This window comes from Arachis stenosperma, chromosome 4, assembly GCF_014773155.1.
Source record: "Arachis stenosperma cultivar V10309 chromosome 4, arast.V10309.gnm1.PFL2, whole genome shotgun sequence".
Lineage (NCBI taxonomy): Eukaryota > Viridiplantae > Streptophyta > Magnoliopsida > Fabales > Fabaceae > Arachis > Arachis stenosperma.
In genome coordinates, this window is record NC_080380.1 from 21,560,225 (window position 1) to 21,568,478 (window position 8,254).

Below are 8,254 nucleotides of genomic sequence, written 5' to 3' on the forward strand. Positions count from 1 at the left end.
GCAAGTTCCATGGCTTCCATTGGAAGATCCTCATCAGTTTTTAGCTGAATTCTTGCAAATCTGTGACACAGTCAAGACTAATGGGGTAGACCCTGAGGTCTACAGACTGATGCTATTCCCTTTTGCTGTAAGAGACAGAGCTAGAATATGGTTGGACTCTCAACCTAAGGAAAGCCTGGACTCTTGGGAAAAGCTAGTCAATGCCTTCTTGGCAAAGTTCTTTCCACCTCAAAAATTGAGTAAGCTTAGAGTGGAAGTCCAAACCTTCAGACAGAAGGAAGGAGAATCCCTCTATGAAGCTTGGGAAAGATACAAACAATTAATCAGAAAGTGTCCATCTGATATGCTTTCTGAATGGAGCATCATAGGTATTTTCTATGATGGTCTCTCTGAACTATCCAAGATGTCTTTGGATAGCTCTGCTGGAGGATCTCTTCATCTGAAGAAGACGCCTACAGAAGCTCAAGAGCTAATTGAAATGGTTGCAAATAACCAATTCATGTACACTTCTGAGAGAAATCCTGTGAACAATGGGACTAATCAGAAGAAAGGAGTTCTTGAGATTGATACTCTGAATGCCATTTTGGCTCAGAACAAGATATTGACTCAACAAGTCAATTTGATTTCTCAAAGTCTGTCTGGAATGCAAAATGCACCAAACAGTACTAAGGATGCTTCATCTGAAGAAGAAGCTTATGATCCTGAGAACCCTTCAATGGAAGAGGTGAATTACATAGGAGAACCCTATGGAAACACCTATAATTCTTCATGGAGAAATCATCCAAATTTCTCATGGAAGAATCAAGAGAGACCTCAACAAGGTTTCAATAACAATAATGGTGGAAGAAACAGGTTTAGCAATGGCAAGCCTTTTCCATCATCTTCTCAGCAACAGACAGAGAATTCTAAGCAGAACCCCTCTGACTTAGCAACCATGGTCTCTGATCTAATCAAAACCACTCAAAGTTTCATGACTGAAACAAGATCCTCCATTAGAAATTTGGAGGCACAAGTGGGACAGCTGAGTAAGAAAATTACTGAACTCCTTCCTAGTACTCTCCCAAGTAATACAAAAGAAAATCCAAAAGGAGAGTGCAAAGCCATAACCATGGCCGAATCTGGAGAGGAAAGAGAGGAGGTGGACGCCACTGAGGAAGGACTCAATGGGCGTGCACTGACCTCCACAGAGTTCCCCAATGAGGAACCATGGGAATCTGAGGCTCAAAATGAGACCATAGAGATTCCATTGGACTTACTTCTGCCATTCATGAGCTCTGATGAGTATTCCTCCTCTGAAGAGGATGAGTATATCACTGAAGAGCAAGTTGCTAAATACCTTGGAGCAATCATGAAGCTAAATGACAAGTTATTTGGAAATGAGACTTGGGAGGATGCACCTCCTTTGCTCACCAAAGAACTGGATGACTTGTCTAGGTAGAAATTACCTCAAAAGAGACAAGATCCTGGAAAGTTTTCAATACCTTGTACCATAGGCACCATGACCTTCAAGAAGGCTCCGTGTGATTTAGGGTCAAGTGTGAACCTCATGCCTCTCTCTGTAATGGAGAAGCTAGGGATCTTTGAGGTACAAGCTGCAAGAATCTCACTAGAGATGGCAGACAACTCACGAAAACAAGCTCATGGACTTGTAGAGGATGTTTTGGTGAAGATTGAGGACCATTACATCCCTACTGATTTCATAGTCCTAAAGACTGGGAAGTGCATGGATGAATCCATCATCCTTGGCAGACCCTTCCTAGCCACAGCAAAGGCTGTGATTGATGTTGATGGAGGTGAACTGATCATTCAAGTGAATGAAAAATCCTATGTGTTTAAGGCTCAAGGATATCCCTCTGTCATCATGGAGAAGAAGCATGAAGAGCTTCTCTCAAATCAGAGTCAAACAGAGCCCCCACAGTCAAACTCTAAGTTTGGTGTTGAGAGGCCACAACCAAACTCTAAGTTTGGTGTTGAACCCCCACATTCAAACTCTAAGTTTGGTGTTGGGAGGTTCCAACATTGCTCTGAGTATCTGTGAGGCTCCATGAGAGCCCTCTGTCAAGCTACTGACATTAAAGAAGCGCTTGTTGGGAGGCAACCCAATGTTATATTTTATATATTTTTCTTTGTTATTTTATTTTATTTTGTAGGTTGATGATCATAAGAAGTCACAAAATCAATTGAAAAAGCAAAAACAGAATGAAAAACAGGAAGAAAAACAGCACACCCTGGAGGAAGAACTCACTGGCGTTTAAACGCCAGTGATGCTAGCAGTTGGGCGTTTAACGCCCAGTCTGGCACCATTCTGGGCGTTTAACGCCAGAAAGGGGCACCAGACTGGCGTTAAACGCCAGGAAAGGGCAAGAACCTGGCGTTAAACGCCAGAAAGGGGCACCAGCCCGGCGTTTAACGCCAGATTTGGCACAAAACGTGATTTTGATTGCCATTTGGTGCAGGGATGACTTTTCCTTGACACCTCAGGATCTGTGGACCCCACAGGATCCCCACCAACCCCACCACCATCTCTCTTCTTCACCCATTCACCAATCACCTCAATACCTCTTCCCCAAAAACCCCCACCTATCAAATCCCACTATCATCATCACTCCTTCATTTTCACACACCCTAAACACTACTTCTTCCCCTAATGGCCGAAACACAAAGCCATTCCATTCTTCCTCATTTCTTCTTCTTCTACTCTCTTCTTTCTTCTTTTGCTCGAGGACGAGCAAACCTTTTAAGTTTGGTGTGGTAAAAGCATTGCTTTTTGTTTTTCCATAACCATTTATGGCATCCAAGGCCGGAGAAACCTCTAGAAAGAGGAAAGGGAAGGCAAAAGCTTCCACCTCCGAGTCATGGGAGATGGATAGATTCATCTCAAGGGTGCATCAAGACCACTTCTATGAAGTTGTGGCCTTGAAGAAGGTGATCCCTGAGATCCCTTTCAAACTCAAAAAGGGTCAACTTTGATCAAAGGTTGGACCAAGTCCTCATAAACATTTGTGAAGAGGGCACTCAATGGAAGAGAAATTCAAGAGGGAAGCCGGTTCAACTGAGAAGGCATGACCTCAAGCCCATCACTAAGAAAAGAATGGAGCAAACAAGAGACCCCTCTCATCATGAGCAACAAAGACAAGAAAGAGACATTGAGGAGCTCAAGCACTCCATAAGGCCTTCAAGAGGAAGAACAAGCTGCCATCACTAAGGTGGACCCGTTCTTTAATCTCCTTGTTCTTTACTTTCTTATTTTTCGAATTTTATGCTTATGGTTATCTATGTTTGTGTCTTATGATCATTAGTGTCTTAGTGTCTATGCCTTGAAGTTATGAATGTCCTATGAAATCCATCACCTTTCTTAAAAGAAAACTGTTTTTATTACAAAAGAACAAGAAGTACAGGATTTCAAATTCATCTTTAAAACTAGCTTAATTAGTTTGATGTGGTGACAATACTTTTTGTTTTCTGAATGTATGCTTGAACAGTGCATATGTCTTTTGAATTTGTGGTTCATGAATGTTAAAATTGTTGGCTCTTGAAAGAATGATGAAAAAGGAGACATGTTACTGAGGATCTGAAAAATCATAAAAATGATTCTTGAAGCAAGAAAAAGCAGTGAATACAAAAAAAAAAAAAAAAAGAAGGAGAAAAACGAAAAAAAAGGGGAGAAAGAGAAAAAGAAAGAAAAAAGAAAGAAATAAAGTTGTGATCCAAGGCAAAAAGAGTGTGCTTAAGAACCCTGGACACCTCTAATTGGGGACTCTAGCAAAGCTGAGTCACAATCTGAAAAGGTTCACCCAATTATGTGTCTGTGGCATGTATGTATCCGGTGGTAATACTGGAAGACAGAGTGCTTTGGGCCACGGCCAAGACTCAAAAAGTAGCTGTGTTCAAGAATCATCATACTTAACTAGGAGAATCAATAACACTATCTGGATTCTGAGTTCCTAAAGAAGCCAATCATTCTGAATTTCAAGGATAAAGTGAGATGCCAAAACTATTCGGAGGCAAAAAGCTACTAGTCCCGCTCATCTAATTTGGAGCTAAGTTTCATTGATAATTTGGAGTCTATAGTATATTCTCTTCTTTTTATCTTATTTGATTTTCAGTTGCTTGACGACAAGCAACAATTTAACTTTGGTGTTGTGATGAGCGGATAATTTATACGCTTTTTGGCATTGTTTTTAGTATGTTTTTAGTATCTTTTAGTTAGTTTTTATTATATTTTTATTAGTTTTTAGTTAAAATTCACTTTTCTGGACTTTACTATGAGTTTGTGTGTTTTTCTGTGATTTAAGGTATTTTCTGGCTGAAATTAAGGGATCTGAGCAAAAATCTGATTCAGAGACTCAAAAGGACTGCAGAGGCTGTTGGATTCTGACCTCCCTGCACTCAAAGTGGATTTTCTGGAGCCACAGAAGCCCAATTGGCGCGCTCTCAACGGCGTTGGAAAGTAGACATCCTGGGCTTTCCAGCAATATATGATAGTCCATACTTTGCCCAAGATTTGATGGCCCAAACCGGCGTTCAAAGTCACCTCAAGAAATTCCAGCGTTAAACGCCGGAACTGGCACCTAAATGGGAGTTAAACGCCCAAACTGGCATAAAAGCTGGCGTTTAACTCCAAAAGGAGTCTCTACACGAAAAAGCTTCATTTGCTCAGCCCAAGCACACACCAAGTGGGCCCAGAAGTGGATTTTTATGTCATTTACTCATCTTTGTACACCTTAGGCTACTAGTTTTCTATAAGTAGGACCTTTTACTATTGTATTTGACATCTTGGTAGCTATCTTTGAGTCTTATGCTATCTTAGATCATTGGGAGGCTGGCCTCACGGCCATGCCTAGACCTTGTTCTTATGTATTTTCAACGGTGGAGTTTCTACACACCATAGATTAAGGTGTGGAGCTCTACTGTACCTCGAGTATTAATGCAATTACTACTGTTCTTCTATTCAATTCCGCTTGTTCTTTGTCCAAGATATCACTTGTTCTTCAACTTGATGAAGGTGATGATTGACACTCATCATCATTCTCACTCATGAACAAAGTGACTGACAACCATTCTTGTTCTACAAGCATCCGAGGCTTAGTGAATATCTCTTGGATTCTTTAACCGGAGTCTTCGTGGTATAGGCAAGAACTGATGGCGGCATTCAAGAGAATCCGGAAGGTCTAACCTTGTCTGTGGTATTCTGAGTAGGATTCAATGATTGAATGACTGTGACGTGCTTCAAACTCCTAGCAGGCGGGGCATTAGTGACAGACGCAAAAGAATCGATGGATTTTATTCCGGCCTGACCGAGAACCGACAGCTGAATTCCGCGTGCTGTGACAGAGCATATGCAATCGTTTTCACTGAGAGGATGGGAGGTAGCCACTGACAACGGTGAAACCCTACACGAGCTTGCCATGGAAAGGAGTGAGAAGGATTGGATGAAGACTGTAGGAAAGCAGAGAGACGGAAGGGAAGGCATCTCCATACGCTTGTCTGAAGCTCTCACCAATGATATACATAAGTATCTCTATCTTTATCTTTATGCTTTATTCGTTTATCACCATACCCATTTGAGTCTGCCTGACTGAGATTTACAAGGTGACCATAGCTTGCTTCATAGCAACAATCTCCGTGGGATCGACCCTTACTCACGTAAGGTATTACTTGGACGACCCAGTGCACTTGCTGGTTAGTTGTGCGAAGTTGTAGTGATCACAATTTCGTGCACCAACGACCCAGTGCACTTGCTGGTTAGTTGTGCGAAGTTGTAGTGATCACGATTTCGTGCAACAAGTTTTTGGAGCCGTTGCCGGGGATTGTTTCGAGTATGGACAACTGACGGTTCATCTTGTTGCTTAGATTAGGTATTTTTCTTCAGAGTTCTTAAGAATGAATTCTAGTGTTTCAAGGTGATGTTCTTATCATCACCAAAGCTGATTGATTCTTATCAATTTAGCTCTTGAATGCAATGTCCTGCTGAAGCTTGGCTAGCTATGTCTAATTCCTTTAGACTAAAGCTTTAGACTAACATTGCATGATTCCTGGAATTCTCATTAAGAATTTTGATATCTTTATTTCTTTTCCACTTAATTTTCGAAAAATCCAAAAAAATTACAAAATCATAAAAACCAAAAAAAATATTGTATGTTTTTTGTTGAGTCTAGTGTCTCATGTTAAGTTTGGTGTCAATTGCATGTTTCTGTTCTTCTTGCATTCATCCATGTGTCTTAAGTGATCATCCTTGTTCTGATCCTTAAATTCTCTTGTCTTGAGTGTTTTGTTGTGTCTCATATGCATTCTCAATTTGTTAGTGTCAATGGTATACAAACTGCTAAGTTTGGTGTCTTGCATGCATTGTTAATTAATTTTAGTTGCATTTTGATTATTCCTCATTATTAAAAATCCAAAAATATTTTTAATTTGTGTCTTTTCAAGTCAATAATACAGAGAATTGAAGATCCAGAACATACTGCAGAGGAATTATACAGAAAAAGCTGGACGTTCAAAACGCCCAGTGAAGAAGGCAGACTGGCGTTTAAACGCCAGCCAGGGTGCCTGGCTGGGCGTTTAACGCCCAAAAAGGTAGTGCATTGGGCGTTAAACGCCAGAATGTGCACCATTCTGGGCGTTTAACGCCAGGATGGCACAAGAGGGAAGATTCTGTTTTTAATGCAAATTTTTTTCAAGTTTTCAAAGTTTTTCAAAATCAAATCTTTTTCAAATCAAATCTTTTCAATCAAATGTTTTCAAAATCAATTTCTTTCCTTTTTCAAAGATACTTGCTATCAATTAATGATTAGATTCAACATTTCAAGTATGTTGCCTTTTCTGTTGAGAAAGGTTTAATGTTTGAATCATATCTTTACTTTGTAGGCAAAGTCATTAATTTTTAAAATCAAATCTTTTTAAAATTGTTTTCAAATCATATCTTTTCAATCATATCTTTTTAAAACCATAACTTTTTAATCATATCTTTTTAACCACATCTTTTTCAAAAACAGTTTTTAATCATATCTTTTTTATTTCTAATTTCAAAATCTTTTTCAAAAATTACTTGATCTCTTTCTCACTCTTGATTTTCGAAAATCAAATTAAAGTTTTTCAAAATGTTTTTAAACTCTTTTTAATTTTCGAAAAATCTCTTCCCCTCTTCTCACATCCTTCTATTTATGGAGTACCACTCCTCCTCAATGCACAATTCGAACTCTATCTGACTAAGTTCGAATTCTTCTCCTTCTTCCTTCTATTTTTCTTCTTCTCTGACACCTCAAGGAATCTCTATACTGTGACATAGAGGATTCTACATTTTCTTGTTCTTTTCTCTTTTATATGAGCAGGAACAAAGACAAAGGCATTCTTGTTGAAGCTGACCCTGAACCTGAAAGGACCTTGAAGCGAAAGCTAAGAGAAGCTAAGGCACAATTCTCTGTAGAGGACCTAACCGAATTCTTCAAAGAAGAAGAACACATGGCAGCCGAAAACAACAACAATGCCAACAATGCAAGGAAGGTGCTGGGTGACTTTACTGTACCTACTCCCAACTTCTATGGGAGAAGCATCTCTATCCCTGCCATTGGAGCAAACAACTTTGAGCTTAAGCCTCAATTAGTTTCTCTAATGCAACAGAATTGCAAGTTCCATGGACTTCCATTGGAAGATCCTCATCAGTTTTTAGCTGAATTCTTGCAAATCTGTGACACTGTCATGACTAATGGGGTTGACCCTGAGGTCTACAGACTTATGCTATTCCCTTTTGCTGTAAGAGACAGAGCTAGGACATGGTTGGACTCACAACCTAAAGAAAGCCTGGACTCATGGGAAAAGCTAGTCAATGCCTTCTTGGCAAAGTTCTTTCCACCTCAAAAATTGAGTAAGCTTAGAGTGGAAGTCCAAACCTTCAGACAGAAGGATGGAGAATCCCTCTATGAAGCTTGGGAAAGATACAAACAATTAATCAGAAAATGTCCTTCTGACATGCTTTCTGAATGGAGCATCATAGGTATTTTCTATGATGGTCTCTCTGAACTTTCAAGATGTCTTTGGATAAGATCTGAAGAAGACGCCTACAGAAGCTCAAGAACTAATTGAAATGGTTGCAAATAACCAATTCATGTACACTTCTGAAAGGAATCCTGTGAACAATGGGACAAATCAGAAGAAAGGAGTTCTTGAGATTGATACTCTGAATGCCATTCTGGCTCAGAACAAGATATTGACTCAACAAGTCAATTTGATTTCTCAAAGTCTGTCCGGAATGCAA

The 8,254-nt window shown here is 39.8% G+C and overlaps 2 non-coding genes across 2 annotated transcripts; both read right to left on the reverse strand.

The window, feature by feature from the left end:
• Nucleotides 1-241: 241 nt before the first annotated feature.
• LOC130977908 (small nucleolar RNA R71) lies at nt 242-349 on the reverse strand. The gene has a single exon (XR_009085579.1). It is a non-coding gene; the product is annotated as a small nucleolar RNA R71 (small nucleolar RNA).
• A 7,517-nt stretch (nt 350-7,866) lies between these two features.
• Nucleotides 7,867-7,974, reverse strand: LOC130978644 (small nucleolar RNA R71). The gene has a single exon (XR_009086265.1). It is a non-coding gene; the product is annotated as a small nucleolar RNA R71 (small nucleolar RNA).
• Between the last annotated feature and the right edge of the window lie 280 nt (nt 7,975-8,254).